A 27,618-nucleotide genomic window follows, 5' to 3' on the forward strand; every position below is an offset into this window, starting at 1 on the left:
TAATAACTTAATCCCTAATTTACCTCGGTGTGTTCTACATCTATATCCTCATTAAAATGTCTTAAACTAGGCCTAATAATGCCTGGGATGAGATGAGGATGTAAAGATGCACTTCAAAAGCATTTTCAGAATTTTCAGAAAACAGGGGTCATGCTCGAGTGTAGGTTACTTCGCTCGAGCGGACATGCAGACAAGGGTTTCCACTCGAGCGTAGACTTACCCGCTCGAGCGTTCTGCAAAATAGTCAAAAGTGCTGGATAGGTGAAAATCACGTTCGATTGGGCGCTCGACACCCGCTCGAGCATGAGACACAATGTCTCGCTCGAGCGTCAGTTATTCCGCTCGAGCGGACTTCAAAACAGAACAAAATGCTGGGAGCACGATTTCCACGCTCGAGCGCCAGTCACCCCGCTCGAGCGTGAGTTCAAAATCTGGAATTTCCAGATTTGAACCTCAAGCTCAAAACTAAGTTTTAAAACATGAATTTCGATCTTCTTGGGCCAAATTTCCAGAAAACATCCCAAAACTCATAGTTTAACATGATTCCAAAGCTCAATTGTATCAAAGCCCAAGGGTGTTTCAAACAACTCAATTTCAAACCAATTTTCATGAACATAATTCAAATATAACATGCATGAATTTAAACACTTCAAAGCTTCAAATGCTAGCTCAATTGAGCCAGTTCTTTCTAAAAACATGATAAAATCATGGACTACTCTTAAAACATGGACATGCATGTGAGGAATTATGACCTACAACCTCAAAACTTCAATACATATACACGCATGCAACAATTAAGCTTCAACACAACAATTTGAGCCATAAGTTGGCTCTAGTCTTCAACTTTGGTCTAAACCATGCAAGAAACAATTTAAACACAAGAATGAGAAGATGAATTTCTACCTTAAGTCTCCAATTCAAAGAAGGGAAGCTCAAATATGCAATTTCTTCTTCAATTTCTTCAAGTCCCCAAACAATTCACAAGATGAAGCCTCTCTTAACTCTCTCTCTCTCTCTCTGTTTTTCGGTGAGAACTCAAGAAATGGCTGAGGAAAAGTGTTGGTCAAGTGTTGTACATGTGATTCAATAAGGCCTAGCATTGTCCACTAACATGGCATTACGGTAATTAAGCCAACTATTGCAATTTAGCTCAATTCAATCTAATTTAATCATACCAAATTACTTTTTAGATAAATATATCATAAAATCATATAAAATCTAATTAACACAGAACATCAATCAATTTCAGATTCGGCCGCCGATAAGGCCTTCAATTCGCAATTTAAACACAAAGGCATGAACAGATAATCAAACAGTCAACAGATAGACATGCAATTAAACAGGTATACTTAATCAATCGATTCAGTTTCAGATTTTAGTTAGTCAGTTCAGTATTTCAATCAATTCAGTAACCAATCGTAATCAGTCTCAGTTTGGCAGTAATCAGTGGTTAATCAGTAAATAGTGACAAGGGTTGTTACAGATACTCACCCATTAGAGATTCATTCAAATTACTTTATTTGGTTAATGATTTACAAAAATAAATGTTGAACCTTTTATTTTTTTTCGTGTTTTTTTGGTTTGTAGTGACATTTTTTAATATTTTAAGATTATTTATTTATTTTTTAATCCACTTAATTTACATACTTCTAGAAAGTAAAATATTTGTGAATTTTTTTTAAATAATTAAATTTTAAAAAAAGATAAAAACTAAGTACATTTTTTTTGTATTTATTGCTTTTTTTAACAAATATTTTATTTTTTAAGTGCATTCATGTTATGTACATCCAAAAAATAAATCAAAAAATGACTAAAATGTGAATTTTTTTTTATTGAAGACAAATACACACACACACACACACACACACACACACAAAAAAAACCTAAAATAAATATTTTTGAAAATTCAAAATTAAACAATGTGATGTTATTTGATTTACATGATTGTACTCCAAAATCACCAAATAACTCAAGGAGAACTGTGGGAAGATAAAAAATATCAGTAATGGTTGAGGGCCACAATTTTTGTGGCTCAAATGGCTCAAAATTGTCAAAACGACGTCGTTTTCGTTTTGACAATTTCGAGCCATTTGAGCCACAAAAATTGTGACCCTCAAACATTTTTCAAAAAATATATATATTTATACAAAAATAAAAATATATTATAAATATTAATAATTAAAATCATAAATCTTTTTACTTTCTTATAAATATTTTTTATCTTTCTAAGCGCATCCATACCAAACTCTTTAAATTTTTAGTCAAATTAAAACTTTTCATTATTTTAGCTAATTACCTTTTAGCATCTACTACATCAAATTTTTTATTCTAACTTATTCTTATTAAATACTATTTTTTTATTGTGTTTGTTAGTCTTTCTTTTTTTATTAAATTGATAAGTTACCAGCCAAAAATTGCCGTTGACCGGTTGACCAGCTGGACTTTCGGGCGGACATTCAGTAACACACAAGTAGCGATGAGCAGTGCCTCGCTTGTTATAATGAGTTACTGTAGTTATCGTAAATTTTGACGACCTACAAGTGAGTTTGATGGAGTTGATTTTTTGAAGTTTTTAACTAAAAAATAATTTTGAAGAGCTTGATGAGAATGCTCTAAGGGACTCTTTAAATCATGCACATTAGTTATTATAACTAGTATTGTTATATTTTAGTCATTCTAATGAGCTAGTTATTACAACAACTATTTTTACAGCTAGCTACATTTGAAGAGATTTGAGAAACTCTTTAAATAATTTTTATGTATAAATAGATAAAATAAAAAATAGTGATGGGGTATATAGACGAAAAAAGAATTAGGTAAAATAAAAAATTATTCTTTTTATATTTTAACTAATTAAAAATGAAAAGTATAGTCAAAATTGCTTTGAAGAGAGGTATTGTCAGTGGAAAATGTTTGGTAGCCCAAATTTTTGTGACTGAAATGGCTCGAATGTGTCAAAACGACGTCGTTTTGGGTGTTTCGAGTCATGTTTTTTTCGGGCTACCTAGCATTGTTGATGGTTAGCAATGTAGTTTGGAGGCTAGGAAAACCAATGTTGGCTATTGAAATAAACTTTTAAAAAAAAAATTAAATTAAATTAAATTTTAGGAGCTATAAAAAATAAAAATTTAAGGAATGGATTTAATAATAAGAGAATTTATTAGAAAATTCTCTTTTAAGTACTTGTATTTCAATTAATTTATAAAATATTCTTATATTTTAATAAGTCATATTATTTTAGAAATTTAATCCTTCAAATTCTAATTATTGTATTTGATGTATTTTGTAAATAATTTTACTTCTATAAATATTTTTTGAACCCTCAACAACTTGGAAATGTAAACATTTACATTAAATAAATTTGATAGCATGAATGTTCAAGTTGTTAAGTAAATATTCACATTGCCAATACGAATGTTCATATCATTAAATATTCACCCTGTCAATATAAATATTAATGTGCACTTTATCATATTATTATTAAAAGTATTTTGGTAACTATGTTATCTATAAGATTTATTGGAACATAAAAAAATTTAGATTAAGTGAAACATAAATAAGTAAATAGAGATTTATAAATAAATATTCCTTAATAATATTAAAATTTAAATAAATAAAGTATAATTTATCAAATATTAAGATATTATGCATGTGGCCTCCCACGGAATTTTTTGCACCGACATCAATTATTAGAGAAAATAAGGAAAATTTAGAAACATTAGGAATTAAAGTTTAAAAAAAACAAAAAAATCTCCATAAGAAAAGTATTTAAGGAAAGTAAAAAAAAAATCTTAAACAGAAGGAGACAGTGTAATCTACCGAGAAATAAAGAAAGCGCAAAAACACAAAACACACATCTGTTTCGTCGCCTTTGCACGTCACGCCTTCATCGCCACTGCCTTCCATCGCCTCCGGTAATCTCTCTCTCTCTCTCTCTCTCTCTCCAATTTTTTCAATTCTAGGGTTTAATGGAGTATTTATTTTCAAATTCTTGAGATTTCTATCATTCTCATCTCTCTCTGTCGCTTGGGTTTAACCATTGATCGAATTCTAGGGTTTTCAATTGACAATTTCGGATTGCTCGTGAGAAAAGGGCATAGTAATAGCAGAGGCAAATGCTAATGATTCTGAAGCTGATGGCGTGATAGATTCATCACTGTGGAGGTTCTAATTAGCGGTAACTTTCTCAATTCTTAACAATTTATAATTTTTATGGTTATTGTTGTGTTGTGTGTTAGTTTCGTGTTTTTGAATTTGTATATATATATATATATATGTTTATATGCATGTGTGTTCGATATATATATATATATATATACTGATTTTATGTTCTCTGTTTTAATTGACCTAATTTTTTTGTAGTCTAGTGTTTTTTCCACGGGCCAAATGGTTTTGTGAATGGTCTTAGAACTCAAAGCCAGTGCATGGTTTGGTGAAATGTTTACTGATTGCAGCCTTTGTGTGTGTGTGTGTGTGTGTGTGTATTACAACAAAACTGGTCAAGATTTATTAATTCCTAATTGTGTTTGTGTGTGTGTTTTTAAATATGGTGATGCAAATTGATGTTTTTGTTGTTAGTTTGAAATTCTTTACGCATTGAATCATTGACAATAATGCTTGGTTTTAACTATCATGTTCTTCACAGGAACGGAGTTTAGTCAAGTGCCTCTGTTTAGGGTCATATATGCAATAAATGTTTTTGTTGTTGGCGTGATGTTCTGTCATCTCATCTGTATTCTTTTACCCGCCCTCCCTTCCTTTTAGGGAACGTGTGATGGCTTGGAATAAAAAATAATATTACCAAATTACTGCAACATGTTTATCTGCATTTTAATTTAGTGAAGAGCACTTCTAATAAAGGGAACAAGTGAGGTGTATAATGTAAAGGCCATATTTTAGATGATTCTTTCTTTCTGTGTATAATAATTTTTTTATTTTAGCATATATAAAGTTGCCACGTGGCATGAGGAGAAGAAGACTTCACTAAACCAATTTAGGCCTTCACTTAATAATAGTATAGAAGTGGAAGGGGAAGAAAAGTAGAAAATACCCCACTTCATAGGGGATTTACCAATATTCAGATGATTAGGTAAGTTCCAAAACCAATAATTATTAACCAAGAAAGAGTCTACTTAAACTCTAATTTGAAGAGCAATTAGGAATGGTGCTAGGAATCCTTACCATGTATGATAGAAGCATATGAAAATGGGAAGTTTGTCAACTATCAATCATGTCACATTTATTGAAAGGCTGAACAAGTATAATAGGTTTTGGAAGCTTACAACAAGGGCTATTGGGCCCATGATAATTAAGAAGCATTTTTGGTCCATAGGGAAGTATCTATGATATGTGTTTAGAGTCCCAATTTTGTATATGAAACTTAGCTTGCTACTAGTTGATTCTATTATGTATTCTTTTAGTGTAAAGGGTATTTAGAAATTCCTAGTTATGTTGGACTATTGTGTGGGTCCATTGCCCTTATTGTAGGTCAAGTAATGCTATTTTTTTGTTAAGTATATTTGATAAAAAGCGGCAAAAGGGTGAAACCTTGCAAGGCTATGTGCAAAGAAAAGGTTTAAAAACACAACAATTGAACTCTTCAATAAAATTTAAAAAACCAAAAGGATTAAAAAAAACAAAAATATCCTTTACACCTAAAATGAAAGCATTGCAGTAAATATATCATAAGTTCTTGCACCACTATATTTGTCCCTTCAAAAGTACAAGGATTCAACCACCATAGGCACCACATGATACCACCATCTACGCTTTCTTCTTCAATTTCACTGGACCAACAAACATTCCAATAATTTAAGAATGTACTTTGGCACCACATTCAACCCCAAAAGCGGCATAGAGTAAGCTTCATAACTCTTTAGTAACAACACAATGATGCAACAAGTGATCCACTATTTCCAATCCAAGTATTAAATTCTTTTGGTTATTAAATTCTATCAAGTACAACAAAGGCAACTTCTCTTTGTCATTCTATAACATATCTTCTTCAAGTTATTAAGGCTTTGTTTGGCATGTGTTAAAATAGTACATGCTATTTTAGCACATTATCCTATTTAGGTCACAATTATCTTATTTAAGTCACATCACCTCTCTACCACATCACTTCAAACCCAACCCATATTTCACGTTTTTTTGTAAAAAGTAAAAAAGTATACTAATCTAGCACTTCCCAAACAACCCGTAACTGTCGTAACAGAGTTCGAAGTTACTATCCTAACAAAGAAGCAACTTTTGTTGGCATTCTAGATTTCCATAATTTTCCAAGAGAAAACGTTCCTTGTCCCTCCACGAAGTAGTGCATATTGGACTCGCAGAAAAAGTTCTCTTACAGCCTCTCCACCTCATCTTGTTCCCCGCGTTCCCAAGGTCTACCACCCAAGGTTTTAAATAATGATGGCGGCTGTTGTAAGTTGTAACGGTAACGGTGGAGGTGATGAGATGTAATGGCTATAACGTTTCTGTGGTGGCAACTAGAGCTGTTATATATATATATTATATTTTTTTTTGGGCACAATTTGGGAGAAACTTAAACAATACATATATATATATATATATATATTATTTTATTTTAGAATCACATTTTGTAGGTTTTAAAATGATTTTTGGTTGATTTTGTTTAGTTTTTAGACAAACAAATGTACTATATCTACTAATTTTTACACAAGCTTTAAGTTGCTACCAAGATTTTTTCTTTTTATTAGATGTATATAACTTCTTTATTTTATTGATTGTACATATAGATAATGTTTCCATCATTATGAAAATAAATAAATAAAGCATGTATGATATTAATAGCCATAGGGTCATAAAAATAAATTTATAGTGTTATATGCCAACATATGAGTATAAAGTACATACACTATTCAAGTATTGTTCAATAAATCGTACTTAAACTAGGTAGATCTAAATTAGGCCTCGTTTGGGAACCTTCCCTTTTAGCCAAAAAGTCAAAAAGTTACTAAATTAGCCAAAAAGCCAACAACCCATACCAAAAAGTCAAAGATTCTCTTTTCTCTCTACTTTTTGCACATCTTTTCGTAAAAAGTCAAAAAGTCAGCCCAAACATACTAATTTTTTTTAGCTCATATTTTAGCCAAATAGCCAAAAAATTACTAAATTAGCCTGTTCCCAAACGAGGCCTTAATAATCAAGTAATCAAGAGAAAAAAATGAAACACTTTTGTGGCATTTTAATCTTGTAGAATTTGAAAATTGAATGCTCAAAGCATGTAGATCTAAAATTTTTTGCTATATTTGTGTGTAATTTTTTTTATGACTGGCAATTAAAAAGGAAAAATTTGAGAAAAGCAGTCTTATATGTGGAATTTGCTGAAAATATGACGATATCATAAGAGTGTTGTAATAACCTATCACCGCCCCAGCCCCGTCCCCGCCCCCTAACGGGGATCGGGTTTCCCCGACCCTGAACATTCCCTGGCCCCAAAAAAAAAAAAAAAAAAAAAAAAAAACAAAACAAAATAGCAGCAACAGTACAAATAATGGAATGACAATAACATTAGATCAATTTTGAAAGGAGGTGGATATCGATCATTTGAACTAGAAATGCTTGGTCGATGAAGTTTTACCGCAAAATTCATGAGAAATGTGAGTAGAAGAGTGGCACCAAACGCATATAATGTTGTTGGTTCACAAAGAAGACACAACCTGTAAGAGAAATGAGAGAGGTCGAACTCAAATATCAGAAATGAAATTTTGGATTTTACATTGGTCCAGACAACTCACCATAACAAAATTCGAGCTCCTCCATCTCTTCCAAATTTATAACCCCCTATAAACAAAACTTATACATACATATACATATATATATGTATGTAGAGAGAGAGAGAGAGAGAGAGTTGCAAAGAGAGAGATGGGGGGAAAGAGGGAGAGAAGGATCTAAGCCGGATCGGAGCCGAGCGATGAGAGAGAAAATGGGCTGAGAGAGAGAGGAGATCAGCTTTTGAGTTGCACAGAGAGAGTCGCGACGCCATGAGGGAGAAGTGACGCTTGTGAGAAAGAGAGGAGCTGCCGCCGCTTTAACCTGCAGCAGAGACAGAGAGAGAGAGAGAGGGAGAGAGGCACAAACATATATATATATATATATGGGGATGGTTCGGGGATCATTCGGGACGGGACAGGGCCAGAGCAGGGGAGTCTATCACCGTCCTCGGCCCGAAAATCGTCGATGATCCATTTTTCAATACAAGCCCCGGCCTTATAGGGGGTAATTTTTGGGAAAAACCCAGCTTATCGGGGCGGGTCCCCATTGGGCCGACTTTAAATTGGCATTCCTACTTGTAGTCGACTTTCACTCGTCGATGAGCTGTGATACAACGAATCCAGATCTCGAACCCAACTCATCCAGATCTCGAACCCAACTCATCCATGTAAGTATCTCAATCTTTTTCTTTCTTTTCGAGTAGCCATGTCCAAGATAGAGGAGGCGAATCCGACACATATCCTATACCCGCAGTCGTGCCGTGTCGTGTCAATACGGGTGCTTCGCCTCCAACTGCCAAGTCCATATAACAGAGCTTCTCATCTATTTCTAGAGAGAGAAAGAGTAAAATTTTAGTTCTCTTATCGAACCCAATGCCACTGTCGTCCGCTTCATTCCCCTCCGGAATCGCTGCCTCATTCGGCTTCATCGACCTGTGCCTCCTCTCCAATATGGAGGTCGCCGCCGTCAAATTTCTGTCTTCTTCCTCTCCAAATCTCTCACTCATCTTCTTTGGGCGATGATTGACTCCGTCGCCACCACCTCTCGTACAACGTTGTCGACTCCGCTGTCGCTGCCTCTTGTATAGCGGCTCCGACTCCTCCACCGATCTCTCTCATCAGCCTCAGATCTGATAGTTTTAAGGCTCAGATCTCATGTATGGCCTTCACGTCGCTTGCCCAATTACATGGTTAACAATTTTTTTCCCCAATCTCCCTCTCTACATATCTCTCTCTCTCCAATTTCATCTTCACTTTCTCTCTTTGTGTTTTGTGTTTTCTGTCTCCTTTTTGTGCAGTCAACGAATTTGTTTTTTCTTGCTAGGGTTTCCTCATGAGTTGCATAGTGACAAGGCCGAGAATGAATTCTTGGAAGAGGTTTTTAGGGTTGAGGACTTCCTCAAAAACCCTTAGCTCCTTATTGTTCAAGGCAAAAGCATCATCCAAGTGAATAAATATTTCAAATCTTGTCTTGACTCTTGAGTATTCTTTCTTAGCATCCAAACACATAAAGATTTTCAAATATTTCAGATCTTGTTTTGAGTTAATCCACTCAAAATCTCTCTCTATCAGATCTATGTCACTTTTTATTAAATGAGTTTCATATGTGATTTGATTGCTTGAGTTGTGATTTTGTGTTGTTCAAGTGTTCTTCGTTGTTGGAGTCTATGTATCAGGCTGTAAGAAGAGCTCTCTTCAGTGGTGGTAGTCTGTTCTCTCTCTCTCTCTGTTTTTTTTTTTTTTTTGTTCATTCCTACAGAGAGATATTGTTGTTGTTGTCTATACCTCGGTTACCATTTGGCAGTGAAGATTTGTTCATATATTCATAGATCTGTTCATATGCAGTATTCATAAGGGGTACTTACGTGTAGGTCCTAATAAGTGAACTTATTATCTAATAGGTCTATGGAAAAAATTTGTCATAAAAAATGTCACTAATTGTAAGTATTAGCGACAATTTATAAAAATCATGACAAAAAAAGTTACTAATTGTCAATTTTTAGCGACATATAAAAAATTATCACAAAAAATTATTTTTAGCGATAATTTTACGAAGATTTATTTTCAATAAGACTTGATGGGAATTAAGTCCAACTATTAGGACCTATTGGTAGTTTATTCATAAAGGTTTAGGCAGTGAAGATCTATTTGTTGGGGTGTAGTTATTGCAGTAGATAATTCTAATAGATAGAAAACAAGATTGTGAAATTTTAAACAGATAGATTAGATCTTTGTATTTTTTAAACAAATAGGGAAAAAAAATTGAGCAGATAGTTATAAAACTGAACAGATGAATAAAATTTAGGAAAAAAATTGAACAGATAGATAGAATTTAGGAGAAAAATTGAACAGATAGGGGAAAAAATTGAACATATAGTCAAAAAATTTGAACAGATAAATATAAATTTGAATAGAAAAAAGTTCAGGGGTAAAATTGAAAACAAAATGTCTTCTAGAATTTCTCATCAAACTATTTCACAAAGCGTGAACTTCTCACTAACAAAAAATATTCATTGGATCTAATGCCTTACACTCTTCTTAGATTGGATTTATCACCAATTTTCTCTTGATGTTATCATAAAAGATGCATTATATCAAATTTATTATTTTTCTTTAATATTTTTAAAATTACGGAACATATATTATCATTATCGATAATTTTTCATTTTATTTTACATTAAAAGTAGAATCTTACAATCATCGATCCGATTTTACGATTTGATCCATGAGTCCCTTCCAATGATCCCACATAGGATCTCGATTTTAACAACCATATTTTCAATCACACCACTGTAGTAGTTGTAATGGGTGGCGGTGGTAACCACCCATGTGGAACGGTTGCGACTCATTTTGTAAACCATGCTACCACACCGTATTGCAATTTGAGGAACTCATCCATTACTTCCAACTCCCAATGTTGAAGAAATTTAATAAAGATGGGTTCTCACACCACCCCAAACTCATAGGCTCCATTTGGTAAGTATCTGAAAGTATAGTTCTACCCATTGATTTGAGTGTGTTGTTTGTTTGGAACTTTCAAATCATAATTCTACGCCAATTTCTCAAAACTCAATTCAAAACATAATTATTACTTTTCAAAACTCATAACTAAACACATAATTCAAAACTCTTTTCAAAACTCAATTCTAATCAATATTTTAATTTTTTAAATATTTTAAATATTTAAATATTTTAAAAATATTTTAATTTTGTTAAAATTTTAAATATTTAAATATTTAAATATGTTACGATTTTTTTTTTTAATTTTTTGAATATTTTTAAATATTTTAATTTCAAAACATTGTGATTTAAATTTTTTAAATTTTAAAATATTTTATAAAAATAAATTCAAACTCTATTATATAAAAATATTTTTAAATATTTTAATTTTTTTGTTATGTATTTGGTTACGATTTGAGTGTAGAGTTGTGAAAGTAGTATGGAGTTTCGAGTTATGTGTTTGGTTATGAGTTTTACAAATAATTTCTTAATTGAGTTTTGTTTTATGTGTTTGGTTGCGATTTGAGTGTAGAGTTGTTTTTAAATTTAAAATATTAACATTTTAAATTATTTAAATTTTTTGAGTATTTAAATTATTTAAATTTTTACGATTTAAATTTTTGAATATTTATTTTAATTTTTTACTTATTAAATTTTTTAGATTATTTAAATTATTTAAATATTTATGATTTAATTTTTTTGAAAATTTATTTTGAAAAAAAATTATTTCCTTTGTAGTATTTTCAATTAAAAAATTGATTAATGTTAATTTCTGTTAATAATAATTTATTTTAATTGAATTTTAAAAAGAATTTGGTTATGAGTGTTGATCAGAATTTTCAATAGTGTGAAAGTAGTGTGTTTTGTTATGAGTTATAATAATTTGAATTAAGTTTTGAAAACTCTTTTCAAAACTCATAACTAAACAAATTTTCTTACTTCACATGTCAAATCAAACTTTCAAAACTCAATTCCACACTCAATTCAACATTCTATTCAAAAACCATAACCAAACAAATTTTCTGCACTCAAATTATAATTCTACAACTCACAAACTCAAAATACAACTCATACTCTCAAATCATATTTACAAAACTCTACCAAACGCAACCATAAATTCTCAAGAACCCTACCACTGTCTTGTTATTGACAACTATGCTATAAAGGTCTTTACATGTCACTAATTAAGGCATCCCTACACTACACCATGCAACAACTGAATTTTCTGCTCATCCCCATGAGAAAACCTCACATAAAGAATAAAATCTTACCCACCCCTCATACACCATAGGGTTCTCAAACCTCCTCGGATATCAATTTCCTTGACTAACTCCATACTTGCAATCAATCATCCCTCTCTATAAATAGTTCTTCTTTTCAACATATCTCCACAACCATTTTCTCAACAATCCTCAATTACACACACTAATGGACTTCTCAAAGAAAGATCCTTTAAAGCTTCTCCAATCTCTCCTCCATCGAAGTAGGCATGGTGAAAAGAGAGAAAAAATTGGTCAGCAAACTTGCTAAGGTGTTTGTGATCGGAGTGACCTTACCCCCCCTTAGACAGATATTGCCTTCTCCACTCACAACCCTTTTCTTGAATCATTTAACCACAACATTCCAAATGGCGCGGTCTTAAAAGATGATCCAAGAGGAAGACCCCAAGTACACTACAGGTAGAGCCTCCGACCATTAACTCCATGGCCCAGATTGTGTTTGGTTGGTTTTTGTGTTGACAGAGTCCTTGACGGTCTGGTGCCAAGGTATTTGTGATCAGAGTGACCTTACCCCCCTTAGATAGATATTGCCTTCTCCACCTCACAAGCCTTTTCTTAAATTGTTTAACCACATGATTTCAAACCACTGTGGTCTTAAAAGTTGATCCAAGAGGAAGACCCGAATACACTAAAGGTAGAGAGGCCACTGTTAACTCCATGGCCCAGATCATGTTTGGGTGTTTCTTGTGCTGACAGAGTCCTTAATGGCCATATTGGTCCATTCTGGTGCTGTAATAGAACCGACCGATACAGGTATGTTTTTTTAACATTTATATAGTATCCTGTATCCGTATCAGGCCTTCAAAAATCCGTTACATAATGGCCAATACATTACTTATTTAAAAATGTGCTCCTTGACACTTTTTTTTTTTTTTTTGAGCTCCTTCCTTCTCTACTGCTCTCTACATGCAAAATCCTCAAAAGTGAGTGTAGTAGTGTTTAGAGGAAATTCCTCACAGCATACAAGGTGTTAATCTGCAGTTTGTCTTGTTTTCTGTTTACCGGCAAACTAGCTTGCGCTTGGCCATTTTAGTTGTAGTCTGATTCCAGTACGATGTATCCTACTACATAAATTGCAATAGCTCAAGTCATTAGTAATAATTTTCTTATTGGCTCTCATGTAGTGAAATTTTTTTTTTTTTTTAAATCAAGTGGCACTTGTGGGTTATATGCTTCTCATTGATTTTTTGAAATGAAATGTTGGTGTTACCCTTGTCGATTAGGATCCATGCATATTATTCCCCATTTCTTATTTATACAGTCAATGTTGAACTTTCAGTCAAACTCGGTCAGGATGAGTTCTGAATTATGTGGATGAGGATTTGGATCGCTAATTCCGAGTTAGTTCAGATGAAGTGTTGTTGAATTGTCAGTGCAGTTTCATTTAACAATTTTTGCTTATTTAGGAATTGTGTACTTTTACATCATTACCATGTGTCCAAATGCTGACAGAAGAGATAGACTTTTGTATTTTCAGGTTCTTCATTATAAAAAAAATCTCCAGTAGTTCATGAGTTCGCTTTGTTAGCCAGTTGTATTACCTTTTCAAAATGAACCCATATAGTGAAAATCAAGTAAGCCTCAAAACCTCAGTTTTTTTTTTTTTTTTTTGTGTGTGTGTGTGTGTGTGTGTATTATGTTGGACCAAACTTGCCCTAAACATGTAACATTTGTATAGGAAGAAGCAACTGTAGCGGGATTTGAAGTTCCAAAATCACCTGATTCGAGTTACAACAACGTGTACCCTGGGAATGAAGATGAGACACGGGACCCACCCATAGTTCCTGCACAACTGCAAGACACATTACTAAGCGGTCCAACAAGCAGAGACCAATCTGAATCCCTTCGATTACCCCAGCATGTGATTGTCAACCATCTTTACATTGAGAACAGAGAAACCTCGCGACCTGTTGTGGCACTTGGAATCACTCATCGCTTCCGTGCGAAATTCGTTACTGTCGTACTCTACAAACCTGTTCAAAGAAGGGGAAGTACCAGTAATTGAGCTGTGCATATTGTACTACCTACCTTACGAGCCTTTATTTTAGGTTTGTTTAGTTTGTCTATGTTATGATTGGAGGAAATTATATAAAAACCCAAATGGGAACTAGCAGCGAAGCATATTTATGTTGATGAAGCTGCTGGTGAAACTTAATGTTGATCCTTGAAAATTTTCTGGACTTGAAATCATCAATAGTTTGATAAAGAGTAGATGTTCCATAAATTCAATTTGTTATATATGTTCTTTTTTAAAATTATTTTTCGAGCTGAATGTTTTTCTCCTTTTTGTGGCATGGATGGCAATCTATAGCCACTGACATCATATGCATTATGCGCGTGCGTGTGTGGGGTGTAATTTAATATCAGGCATGGATTCAAAGATAAGGTTAATTGTTGTCTTTGAATGATATTAATGATTAATTATGTATAAGGTGCATTACTTATCCGTACGGTGCATCTAGGAAGAGTTTGGGATGATAAAGTCAATGGGATTCAATTTATTTTGTGCGTATAGTTCCTGCAGGTCTCTCTAGATAGAGTCAAAAACAATATGCATATTTGTGGTTTTTGTCTATTTGTGTTTTTTTTGTCTATTGTGAAATATGAAACAATATGCATATTTGTGATATGATTTCAATGATCGTGTTAACACCACCGTCTCTTGAGGGTTGTTAGTTCAACCGCCTTAGAGAGAGGGTTGTAGATATAGATTTAGATTTATCATTCGTATATATTGAAGATTGTATGTGTGTTTGTACTTCGTGTCATCCATTGCAATTATTGTTTAGCGGCTCTCCGTTGCTACCCCATTAGGAGGAGTTTGGATCCTCTCCAGCCAACCTCTCCAGCCATTCCTCCTGTCAATGGCCAAGATTTGGCCACGTCACTTTGGCTGAAGAGGACGGCTCAGATCAAGTTTGGTTAAAAAAAAAAATTTGATTTTTTTTTTCTTTCACCATAGCAACAGAGCGTCCGGCTTGGAGAGCTACTCCGGCATCCCATTCGGCCGGCAAAGCCATCTCTAGTGCCCTCTCAGCCTATGTCTCCTTCCTTTTCTCCTTTATTTCACCTCCTCTCTCTCTTCAAACCCATAAACCTTCTCTCTCTAATCTGCAATCGATTAGAGAGATTGAAAATGACAAAATTCAAACCGGAATATTCAAGTAAGAAATGAAGAGAAATGCTTTTGATTTTCTTGAAGTCGTGCATGTCGATGATCTCCCAGACATTACAAGAGCATTGAAATCCAAATCATGAAACCCAGATCGTTGAATCATGAACATGGAAACCTATATCATTGAACCCATCTCTGAATTGGTTGAGCATAGATTGAGCTCTAAACTGATTGGGTTGAGCTTCAATTGATATCTAATTGACCTTCGATTCAAATTTAAATCTAGATTTGTTCCAGTAGTGCAAATCGTTGTTACCACGTCGGAAAGAGAAGCAAGAATGGTAGGGAGAAGTAAGAAACTTCTGCTTGGTGATGGTAGTTTGGCATCGGAATCGTCACGGCATTGGCATTGGCATCGGCATCGACAGTGCTCCTGTAACGAGAGAGAAGAGTTTAGGAGAGAGAGAGAGAGAGAGATGAGAGTTGGACAGAGGGAAACTCTATTGCTGTGTTGAATTTTTTTTTTTTTTTTTTAACAAAACTTGATCTAAGCCGTCCTCTTCAGCCAAAGTGACGTGGCCAAATCTTGACCATTGACAGGAGGAATGGCTGGAGAGGTTGACTGGAAAGGATCCGGACTCCATTAGGAGTAAGATATATAAAATGTATTCAAATCCTCATAGTACAGTTATAATTTTTTTTATCGTATTATTTTCTACCTCCGTGCAGAAAAAGTATGTTCCGAGTATGCAAAATTATAAGGAAAGTTAAATTCCATGAATTAATGCTGGCATTAATAGTACGTAATATAAAGAATGAGATTGTATACAGACCGATTTATGTGCGGGTCTTAATAGATGAATTTATTGTCTAATAGATCTTGTGAGAATTAATGATATTTTTTTATCAAATACTACAAAAAAATGTTACAAATTGTTAATTTTCATAGTTTAAAAATTGTCATACAAAAGTCGCTAATTTTTAACTTTCAACGACAGTTTAAAAAATTCATCATAATAAAACGTCACTAATTGTAAGTTTTAGTGATAATTTATAAAAATTGTGATAAAAAAAGTCATTAATTATTAATTTTTAGCAACATGTAAAAAATTATTACAAAAAATTATTTTCAGCGGCGATTTTAGTAAGATTTATTTTCAATAGGACTTTACGAGAATTAAATTCAATTATTAAGATTTATTGATAGTTTATCTTTGTATTATTTATATTGCGAGAATATTTGTACTATGCAAGTTTCATGTGGACATTTTGGAGAAATTAATCTCCATTAAGCTCTTGTTTGGTTTTCTCATTGGAGCAAAAAAAAATATAAAAAGAGAAAATAGGTTATATAAACAAAATGTTACTTTTTATTCATAATTATTGACGATACAGTTATGATACAACGGGTTTCTGGTAGAACGGGTCGGACTGATCCACGCTTCTCGAGCCAATATCCGAGTGGTTAAGCCCACCTGAGAACCTGCACAAGAGTTCAACGGGGAACGAGATGTCCCCCAGCGAACTCTTCGACGAGCAAGTTAGAGAGAGGGAGAAGTGGAATGTAGAGATATGAATTAGAGATAGAAAACTTAACCTTTTTCTTGTCTTCAATGTCTGCTTATATCCTTTGGTCATCATTTCGTTGTCCCTTCCGACCTGTCACCTTAGCCAAAAGTCTATGCTGTAGCTTACCTTGTTCAGGGTGAGGGCGTGCTGTTCCAACGGAGAGGTATTGTCGTAATAAATGCTGTGAGGGGCTGCATTAATGGCGATGTGCAGTGGCAATAACTTTGCAGATCTTTGTCTGCTGATGTGGCTTGCCCTTTGCCTGCCGCGTGCCTGGGTATTATTGGTCCTTCGTGTCATGTTGGTTTTTAGCTGTTCTGGACCTCATCAATTAGGTTGTGTATTGGGCTCTAAGTGATGGGCTTGGGTTGTTCGTAGTGGGCTATGACCTTTATGAGCCTAACCACATTAATTATTATACTTTTTCTCTCACAAAATTCAAAAAAGTCTCAAAACAAAAAACAAACGAGACTAAAAAAATTAGGCTAAAAAAGTCCCAGCATAAAAAAGTTGACTATATTAGTCAATGCCAAACGACCCAGTAAGAAAGTTTTTATTTATTTATTTTTTATTTTTACTTTGGGTTGGTTTTCCACCTACCCAACAATGCATAAATTCAATCCCATCATGCAGTCTTTGATTTCCTTTTATATTTTGCAAACACAGAAAATGGAGTGGATATATATTTGTTTACACATCTAGCCAGCTTATGCGCTTGATTTCCTTGAGGCACTGCATAATTTGTCTCTGGATAAAATGTGACACAAGACTGCAGCATGTACCTAAGAGTCTTGTTAGAAAAAGAAAAAAAAAAAAAAAAAATCAAATACTATTATTTAAGATTTGAAATTTTTTAAATAATAATATTATTTATTCAGAATAAATATATTTATGAATTACAACCAATTTAGGTGAAATTTACATCCCTTAACTTTCAATTCACATTATACACCTAATTTTGAAATAAAATTTGGAAATAATTTCGTATGATTCATAGCATTTTTAAATTTTAAAAGCGGAGAGAGAAGAGAGGGGTAACTATCATAAAAAAAATACACATTGGCCATTGATTGACTTGCAAGTTGGCAGATATTGAATTTTGCCCAAAAAATATCCACTATTTTTTTTTTTTTTTAACATAAAAAAAAGATGCTTTGTGGGGATATCATAACATCTGCGGGTCCTAATTGAGGGGTAACCGGATATCAACCAGATTTAATTCAATCCAAAGGAACCCACCATTGGGACAAAAGAGAAGTGCACCAATCCCCAACACATGAAGCAAGGCCATGAGTGAAGTACATCGTAATCCGTTTCAACCGTTTGAACTGCTAATCACGCCCTCTAGAAATCAAGCCCTACTTATCTATCCGAAAGAAAGACACATTTCCACTCCATCACCACCTCCGGTGGTATATCCATAGGGTTGACAACGGCGTTTGGCGACACTTGGTGACTATTTACTTGTAATCATCTTATCATATATATTATTAAAAATAGTATTTTTTTCATACTTAAGTGCCACATTATAAGGGTTTACTTTTTTCTAAGAGAGCTACGTCAGTATGTATTTTCTTAATTACATAGAATTTTATACAAACTCAAACTTAATTTAAATTATACTAACTTTATCTATTTTATATGTGTTAGATAATGTCTCAATGGGACCACATATTTAAATGTGGTGTTATCATTTATAAGAAGCCTACAATTTAAGTGATTCAATTTAGTTAATAGGCTTAAGGGTATATGTGTCATGGACCTAATGTGTAGATACTAGTTGAGTAATTTCTATTTCTATGAGGGGCAGAAATAGAAATTAAAACAAAATTGGTTAAGTTGGTTTTCATTCTCTTAAGAAACTGCCACGGTTTTTTCTTTTGAAAACCTATTTAACCTTAAGTTGTTATGGTCCCTAATCCTGCCAAAAGGGAATAACTGCCAATTTCTTCTATATCCTCTCAAGGAGAAATTTAAGGCACTAATAAAGAAAGGATTGGAAGGCAATAACAAAGGCAAAATCAAAGGATGTATTGACAATCACACTTCCGTTCAACTATAACAATGGATTCGAGTACTTATGTTTTGTTTTGATTTCTTGATAATATACATGATACATGATCAGAGTTTAAAGTTCTTATATTATGTCTGTTTCAAGTGGCATCAGAGCATGGTTGTATCATGTTCATTATTGGAAATCATGCAATTAAGTTTCATTGTGTTTTTAAATATATATATATATATATATATTTCTTTGGTTTGGGTTCTGGACATTGTTGGTTTATTTACGGATTGTTTCTTTATGAAACATTGTATATGGCTGGAACATGCTCTGTTTTTAACACACTGAGGTTCTTAAATATATATATTGTGTTAAACTGTTTTCTGGTTAACGGTATGTATTTCGGATTGCAACCTATCATCGTGGTCTTCTGTAGTTGTTTAAATTAGTGCTTGTGTTTACCAAACTTTATTGCAAGTTGCATGAAAGAATATTGATTTTGGTTTTAATGGGTTTACATGAAAACGTTTCTGGAAAATTCATGTTTTGTGCCTTTAAAGTTTGTTTTATTTTGATTTTAAATCAGTTTTATTTCTTGTTTCTATTAAAATGTTACAATTTGTTGGCACTGTTTCATTCTGGAAAATTTAATTTATAGTTCAGTTAACAGTTTTGAATCTTGAAATTTTTTCAACACTGGTTTTAAGAACTTTTTGATGCCTAGAACAGTGTTGGACATCTTGTAAACAGTGCTGGAAACTGTTACACAGTGCTGGAAATTTCACACAGTACAGTGAAGATTGGCTAACGGTGCAGCCCAATTGGGCGCACAAGCGACCTGTGTAAAATTACTTGTTTTTAGAGATATTGTAACTGCAACATTTTGATTACAATTATATATACATAGTCTATACGGTTATTCAATTGTCTAACATTCGGAATATAAATCGATTAAAACAAGATGCCGCCAAAGTGACCTATCTTGTTTGGATTAATTTTTATGGAATGTTTGGATGTTAATGTCTGTGTACATCATGCAGGTATTAAACGGTCCAAAGACAGGGTTAATACTTGGCAGATTTGCACACACATTTGTGGTGGTCAACATGTGACAATTATGCAGATGCTCTAATGTGCATAATAAATCAATCAAAAGATAGATTTGTTATTTGACATAACTTATTGTCAATGTTAGATCATTACATCAAGATTACCGCTTACAACTAATCTCACTGCCTAAAGGCTTGGTATTAATGTTGTGCTAGGTATCTTCAGATGTTGTGTTAAAATTATTTGATTTAGAGATTATGTATTTGATTATTTGATGTGAGCATGATTATTTATTCGTTTTATTTTATTCTTAATTCAGCTTTAATGTCTACTACTTCAATATCTGCCAACATGAACAATGTTCCAATGTTAAATGGAACAAACTTTAAGGACTGGAAAGAGAACATATTGATTGTTCTTGGCTGCATGGACATAGACTTAGCATTAAGAGGATGTTACCATTGCCAGTGAATTATTTATTCGTTTCGGGGTGCAATAACAGAGGATGTTACCATTGCCAGTGAATTTCTTTTGGAAATTCATAAACATTTTGCTAAAAACGATAAGGCTGAAACAAGTACGCTTCTAGCAAGCTTGATTTCAATGAAGTATAAGGGCAAAGGTAATGTTCGAGAGTACATCATGGAGATGTCTCATCTTGCTTCAAAACTTAAGGCACTAAAGCTCGACCTGTCTGATGATTTGCTTGTGCATTTAGTTCTCATCTCTCTTCCTGCACAATTTAACCAATTTAAGGTCAGTTATAACTGCCAGAAGGAGAAATGAACTCTCAATGGGCCCATTTCATTTTGTGTGCAAGAGGAAGAGCGATTGAAGCAAGAAAGGACTGAGAGTGCTCATCTGGCAAGCACCTCCAAGCATATGGGCAAAAGAAAGCATAAGGGAAAGGAAGTTGCTGCTCCTAAGGGTCCGGAACCAAAGAAACAGAAAGTGCAGGATGCTTATTTCTTTTGTGGCAAGCCCGGACACAGAAAGAAGGATTGTGCCAAATACGTCGCCTGGCATGTAAAGAAAGGTACATTTTATGTTTTGGTCTGTTCTGAAATAAATTTAGCTTCAGTACCAAGAAACACTTGGTGGGTAGATTCTGGTGCTACTACTCACATATGTGTTTCTATGCAGGGTTGCCTGAACTACCGAAAGCCAACTGATGCTGAAAAATACATCTTTATGGGTGATGGCACGTCAATAGAAGTGCAGGCAATAGGGCACTTTAGATTATTGCTAAAAACTGGTTATTATTTGGATTTAATAGACACTTTTGTTGTACCGTCCTTTAGACGGAAGTTAATTTCTGTTTCTATATTGGACAAATTAGGATATTGTTGTTCTTTTGGAAATATGAAGTTTAGTATGTCTATTAATTCAAATATTGTTGGTACTGGTTTACTTAATGTGTTTGATAATCTATATTTGCTAGAAACTATTGCATCTTATAATGAAACCTTGCACGTGGAATCACGAGGTACAAAGCGTAAATTAACTAAGGAAAATTCAGCCTCATTATGGCACAAACGCCTAGGTCATATCTCTAAATCTAGAGTTGAGCGCTTTGTGTCTGATGGAATTTCGGACTATCTTGATTTTTCAGATTTTGATGTCTGTGTTGAGTGTATCAAGGGAAACAGACCAAAATGAAGAATTATGGTGCCCATAGGACTACAGATGTCTTACAATTAATTCATACGGACATCTGTGGGCCATTTCCTATGGCGTCTTGGAATGGTCAACAATATTTTATCACATTCATAGACGACTATTCCAGATATGGGTATCTATTTCTTATCCATGAGAAATCACAGTCTTTGGACGTATTCAAAAAATTTAAGGCCGAAGTTGAGTTACAACTCAACAAATGGATAAAAAGTGTCAGGTCTGACCGTGGTGGTGAATACTATGGCAGATATGATGGATCAGGTGAACAACGTCCAGGACCGTTTGCAAAATACCTGGAGGAATGTGGAATCGTCCCACAGTACACCATGCCAGGATCACCTAGCATGAATGGTGTATCTGAGAGACGAAACCGGACTCTTAAGGATATGGTAAGAAGTATGATTAGTCATTCTACTTTACCAGAGTCCTTCTGGGGTGAGGCTCTAAAGACAGCAACTTATATCTTAAATCGGGTGCCAACTAAAGCAGCTGCAAAAACACCTTATGAGCTTTGGGTTAGGCGAAAGCCTAGTCTAAAACACTTGCATGTGTGGGGGTGTCCTGCTGAGGCGAGGCCTTATAAACCTCATGAAAGAAAATTGGACTCTAAAACTGTTAGCAGCTACTTTATTGGCTATGCCGAACGATCACGGGGTTACAAGTTTTATGATCCCACAAATAGGTCAATATTTGAGACGGGAATTGCAACATTTTTTGAGGATGTTGAGTTTAAGGGGAGAAATCCAATAAGAGACATTGTCTTTGAGGGGGAAGCAGGAGTAATCCCACTTCCTATTACTACTTTTGACCAATTACAGGTTCCTATACCTGTCATTGCTCGAGAAGTAACTTCGGATCCTCAACCAGACAATGTTGTTCAAGACAATATAGTTCAACCCCTCATTCAAGATGAGGTAATTGTTCTTGAGGGACAAACTCTACAACCTCAACCTCAAGAACCTGTGCCACTAAGGCGATCCACAAGAGAAAGGAGATTTGCAATTTCGGATGATTATCTTGTATATCTCCAGGAACATGAGGTAGAAAATGGAATGTCGAAAGATGATCCAATCAACTTTCGTCAAGCCATGGAAAGTTCCAACTCTCATAAATGGATAGAAGCCATGAATGAAGAATATAAGTCTATGCAAGACAATAAAGTTTGGGAACTTGTCCCATTACTAGTTGGTGCGAAGCCTGTAGGTTGTAAATGGATATTTAAAACCAAAAGGGATTCAAATGGTAATGTGGAGAGGTATAAGGCACGTCTTGTAGCCAAAGGCTTTACTCAAAAGGAAGGAATTGACTTTAAAGAAACTTTTTCTCCGATTTCTACAAAAGATTCTTTTAGGACAATTATGGCGCTTGCTGCATATTTTGATCTTGAGTTGCATCAGATGGATGTTAAAACATCATTTCTTAATGGTGACATTAAAGAAACAATTTGTATGGTGCAGTCAGAAAAATTTGTGTCGAGAGACCCAAAGAATATGGTTTGCAAATTGACTAAATCCATCTATGGACTCAAACAAGCTTCTCGTCAGTGGTACTTCAAATTTCATCAAGTTCTCACTTCGTATGGTTTTGAAACTAATGTTGTTGATGAATGTGTGTATCACAAGTTCAGTGGGAGTAAACACATATTTTTGGTTTTATATGTTGATGATATATTGCTTGCCACAAACGATATAAACTTGTTGCATGACACCAAGAGGTTTCTATCAAAGAATTTTGAAATGAAAGATCTTGGTGATGCTTCCTTTGTATTAGGAATCGAAATACACCGAGATCGTTCTTGGGGTATTCTGGGATTATCACAAAGGAGCTATATCGAAAAAGTACTCAATAGATTTGGCATGCAAAATTGTAAATCAGGTGAAACCCCGGCTGCTAAGGAAGACAAGTTTAGTCTCAGCCAATGCCCGAAGAGCAGTCTTGAAATTCAAGAAATGCAGAAGATTCCTTATGCCTCGGCTGTAGGGAGTCTAATGTATGCCCAAGTATGTACGCATCCAGATATTGCATTCATAGTTGGCATGTTAGGCATATATTTAAGTAATCCTGGCATGGATCATTGGAAAGCAGTCAAGCGTGTTATGCGATATTTACAGAGAACAAAGGAATATATGCTCACATATAGGAGATCGGATAAGTTAGAGATCATTGGATATTCCGACTCCGATTTTGCTTGATGCCAAGACAGTAGGAAATCCACATCAGGCTATATTTATCTGTTAGCTGGCGGAGCAATTTCTTGGAGGTCTGCAAAGCAGACGCTCATAGCTTCATCCACCATGGTTGCAGAGTTTGTAGCATGTTATGAGGCATCAAACCAAGGGATATGACTGCGGAATTTTGTCACTGGGTTGCGTATTTTGGAAGGCATTGAAAGACCAGTTAAGTTATACTGTGACAATAAGTCTGCTGTTTTATATTCCAATAACAACAGGAGCTCGACAAAATCAAAGCATATTGATATCAAGTTCCTAGTTGTAAAAGAAAGAGTGCAGAGTGGACAGATTTCCATAGAGCACATTGGGACAAACTCCATGATAGCGGATCCACTTACGAAGGGACTACCACCCAAGGTCTTTCATGAGCACACTGCTCATATGGGTGTTGTTCTATTTGAGAACATTTTGGTTTAGTGGGAGTTTGTATTTATATTACTGCTTTATGTCAGCCTTGAGTTTTATCTATGTAATTAGATTAATTTCTGCAGAAATGAAGTATTCAGTTTATTACACTCTGTTACGTATTGTGAAGTATTGATCTCAATAAAGTTAAGTAGGACCGGTTGGAAATAGGCATGTATGGATCACATTACATGTAATTTCCATGCTACGCATCCATGATTGATCTATGTCATTTCGCGGTATTGGTATACGTGACCATTGGTGGGTCGAGTTACGATTAATGTAACGAAGACCGCTTTGATCCTATATTAATATAGTTAATGGACAAGATTGTTTGGATACCCTCAGGTCATGATAACAAATTTCTGAGCTCACTAAAGTTAAGCATATTTGTCAAGTTACATATGTGGTCCAGTGGGAGATTGTTAGATAATGTCTCAATGGGACCACATATTTAAATGTGGTGTTATCATTTATAAGAAGCCTACAATTTAAGTGATTCAATTTAGTTAATAGGCTTAAGGGTATATGTGTCATGGACCTAAGGCGTAGATACTAGTTGAGTAATTTCTATTTCTATGAGGGGCAAAAATAGAAATTAAAACAAAATTGGTTAAGTTGGTTTTCATTCTCTTAAGAAACTGCCACACGGTTTTTTCTTTTGAAAACCTATTTAACCTTAAGTTGTTATGGTCCCTAATCCTGCCAAAAGGGAATAACTGCCAATTTCTTCTATATCCTTTCAAGGAGAAATTTAAGGCACTAATAAGGAAATGATTGGAAGGCAATAACAAAGGCAAAATCAAAGGATGTATTGACAATCACGCTTCCGTTCAACTACAACAATGGATTCGGGTACTTATGTTTTGTTTTGATTTCTTGATAATTTACATGATACATGATCAGAGTTTAAAGTTCTTATATTATGTCTGTTTCAATATGGACTTTGTTTGACAAATATTTCTTTTCCATATATTTTTCATGGTAAATTGAAATGATCATAAACCCAACACCAATTTTGCTTTCCTTTTTTTCTTCTTAATTCTTTCAAGGTGAGTTTTTTAAATACTGAATTGCCTCTTTTTTTTTTCTTCTTATTTTCCATGCATTATTCTATACCCAATATTAATTATGCATTATTTTATATTATGGATTTGTCGTTTAAATTTTATAGTGTTCCTATATATGAAATTATACTTCATTTCCTATATTATTTTATATAATTGCAACTCACATGAGGAAAAAATTGAACAACAATGATACTCCCGAAAAACCTCTAAAGTTTGGATTTACTGCTGTTGGCTACATATTTTGTATAAGCCAATTACAATTCGACGCGTGGCAGGATAAGGGCAATATAGGAAGACTATTCAAGTTTTCAATCATGATCGAACATGTAGCAGTCAGTATTGGTTTTACAAGATCTGCGTAGTATTGGATCAACAAAGAGATATAAAGTGATGTGGCTTCAACGGTTACTCACATTCAAATTCAAAATTAGGAGGGAAGCTTAACTGCAAGTGATGGCATAGTGGAGCTAACTATAAGGCAACATGATCAGCGATCATGGATGAGCGATTTAACGGTTGGAAGTGTATTTCGATGGTCATCCTTGAGGAGTATAAATAGCAGAGAAGGCCCTAGAAAAAAGCCCGAGACTCAAATCCAGAAAACCAGTTTTACTTTACATTATTTTCCAGTTTTACATTTCTTGTTTTTTACATTTCTGTACTTCAAATTCCTGCACTGCATTTCGTTCATAGGAGTAGATTTCAAGTAGATTGTTGCTGTAAACCTCTACGAGGCTGATTCAGATCTTTGTAAGTCTTTCATTTTGCTTAATGAAATACTACAATTGTTCTTTATTTACCCACTGTTTGCTTAATTCTCCTAACAAAGCCACCAGTAAAAGTCCTTTTCGTTGAGGTTAAAAGAACTAAAACACAATCGTCTGATAATTGGTTGGCAATTAAATTTCTGTAAAGACTGATTGATCCTTGCTAGCACGCTCACAATTACAAAACTAACCTTCGAAAGCCAAAAAAGCCAACATTTATTTTTGGCACGCCCGGTGGGACTAATTGAAATGGCTAGACGTAGGAGACAAGGAGAAAATGAACGCTTGGAAGAAGGCATGGAAGGAGAGGTAGAAGTGCCCAATCCAGAGGATAATGTGATAACACATCCTGTGGAAACACCCAGTTCATCAGAACCTATGGTTGAACAGACCAGCACTTCGGAACAAGTACCACATGTTCATAATATTGGACGAGGCCAAGGAATTGGACTATCCACTGTTTCATCTACTCAGCAAATAAATCCATGGGGTGGCCTAGTACATGCTATGGGACCGCAGTTAATGAACACAATGGAAAGATGGGCAGCATCCTTTTTGGATCGAATGAATACCCACCAACCAACAAATACAAGACACATGGAGGAAATTTTAAATGTCCTTCAACAAAGATTGGCTAGAGATAAACAGTCTATGCAAATTAATGGACATTCTAATGGTCAAACTAGTAATCAAAACTATGAAAAACCATCACCTCAGTCTTGGTATGAACCTATTTCGAGGCCTATGGCAGGTCAATTTGCCTCAGTATTTAACAGTGAAGCCATGCAAACTGGTGGATCTGGCTCAGGACAGGAAAATGGCATAAGAATGATTCCAAATCCCATGATCAAAGCCATACCTGGTACAAGGGGGTTCGCTAATCCTTTATTTGAATTTATACCCGGGGGGTTGGAAGGTTTTCTTGCAACTGGAAGAGACACAACACCTGTTCCAACAAATTTCCCAGGTCCTTTCGCCGAACAGGCTTAGAGGAGCCACCCATACCCTCAACAGTAACCAGCACCACAGGGACAACCAGTCCCAAATATACCATCCTATGGACCAAGAGGACCTCAAGCACAAGTTTGTCCAGCAAATCCTGTGTTTGTTCCTCCAGTAGTGGTTCAACAAGCACAAAATATGATCCCTAAGGACTAAATTGCTGATATTGTTAGAGAGATGTGTGGACCAATGGCTCGAGGGATTCAAACTCCTGTGTACAGGAAACCATATCCAGAATGGATGGATAGGGTACATGAATACCCGAGAGGATTCAGGATACTAGACTTTACCCTTTTTTATGGGAATGTAAACCAGTCAACAGTGGAGCATATTGCTAGGTTTGCTGCTCAATGTGGTGAATTTACCAATAATGATTACATGAAGTTAAGATTGTTCCCAGATTCTCTTACAGGGGCAGCCTTTGTATGGTATATTAACCTTACGCCTAGCTCCATTCAGACTTGGCAACAAATGGAAGAGACATTTCATGCCCAATTATTCCAAACAGAGCCAAAAGTGTCCATAGCAGATTTGGCAAGGTTGAGCCAAAGGCCTGATGAAAAGGCTGCTCAATTTATTGCCAGGTTTAAAAGAGCACGAAACAAATGTAGAGTCATCCTGCCAGAGCCAGAATTCGTGAGATTGGCTCAAAATGGCTTAGAGTTTAGGCTTTGAAAGAAGTTTGACTCAACTGAGTTTAGAGACTTAGTGGAA

General features: G+C 34.6%; 1 non-coding gene across 5 annotated transcripts; it reads left to right on the forward strand.

Annotated features, from left to right (window-relative positions):
• Positions 1-3,778: 3,778 nt before the first annotated feature.
• On the forward strand, positions 3,779-13,876 carry LOC114276792 (uncharacterized). Of its 5 annotated transcripts, none has more exons than XR_014351345.1 (4): positions 3,779-3,914; positions 4,055-4,177; positions 13,296-13,384; positions 13,478-13,586. It is a non-coding gene; the product is annotated as an uncharacterized LOC114276792 (transcript). The 5 variants fall into 5 exon arrangements; XR_014351344.1 differs by having other exon boundaries at positions 13,494-13,586; XR_014351341.1 differs by lacking the exons at positions 13,296-13,384; positions 13,478-13,586 and adding an exon at positions 13,695-13,876.
• The last annotated feature ends 13,742 nt before the right edge of the window (positions 13,877-27,618 follow it).

This window comes from Camellia sinensis, chromosome 14 (genome assembly GCF_055761805.1).
Source record: "Camellia sinensis isolate YWXY chromosome 14, ASM5576180v1, whole genome shotgun sequence".
In the NCBI taxonomy this organism is placed as follows: Eukaryota; Viridiplantae; Streptophyta; class Magnoliopsida; order Ericales; family Theaceae; genus Camellia; species Camellia sinensis.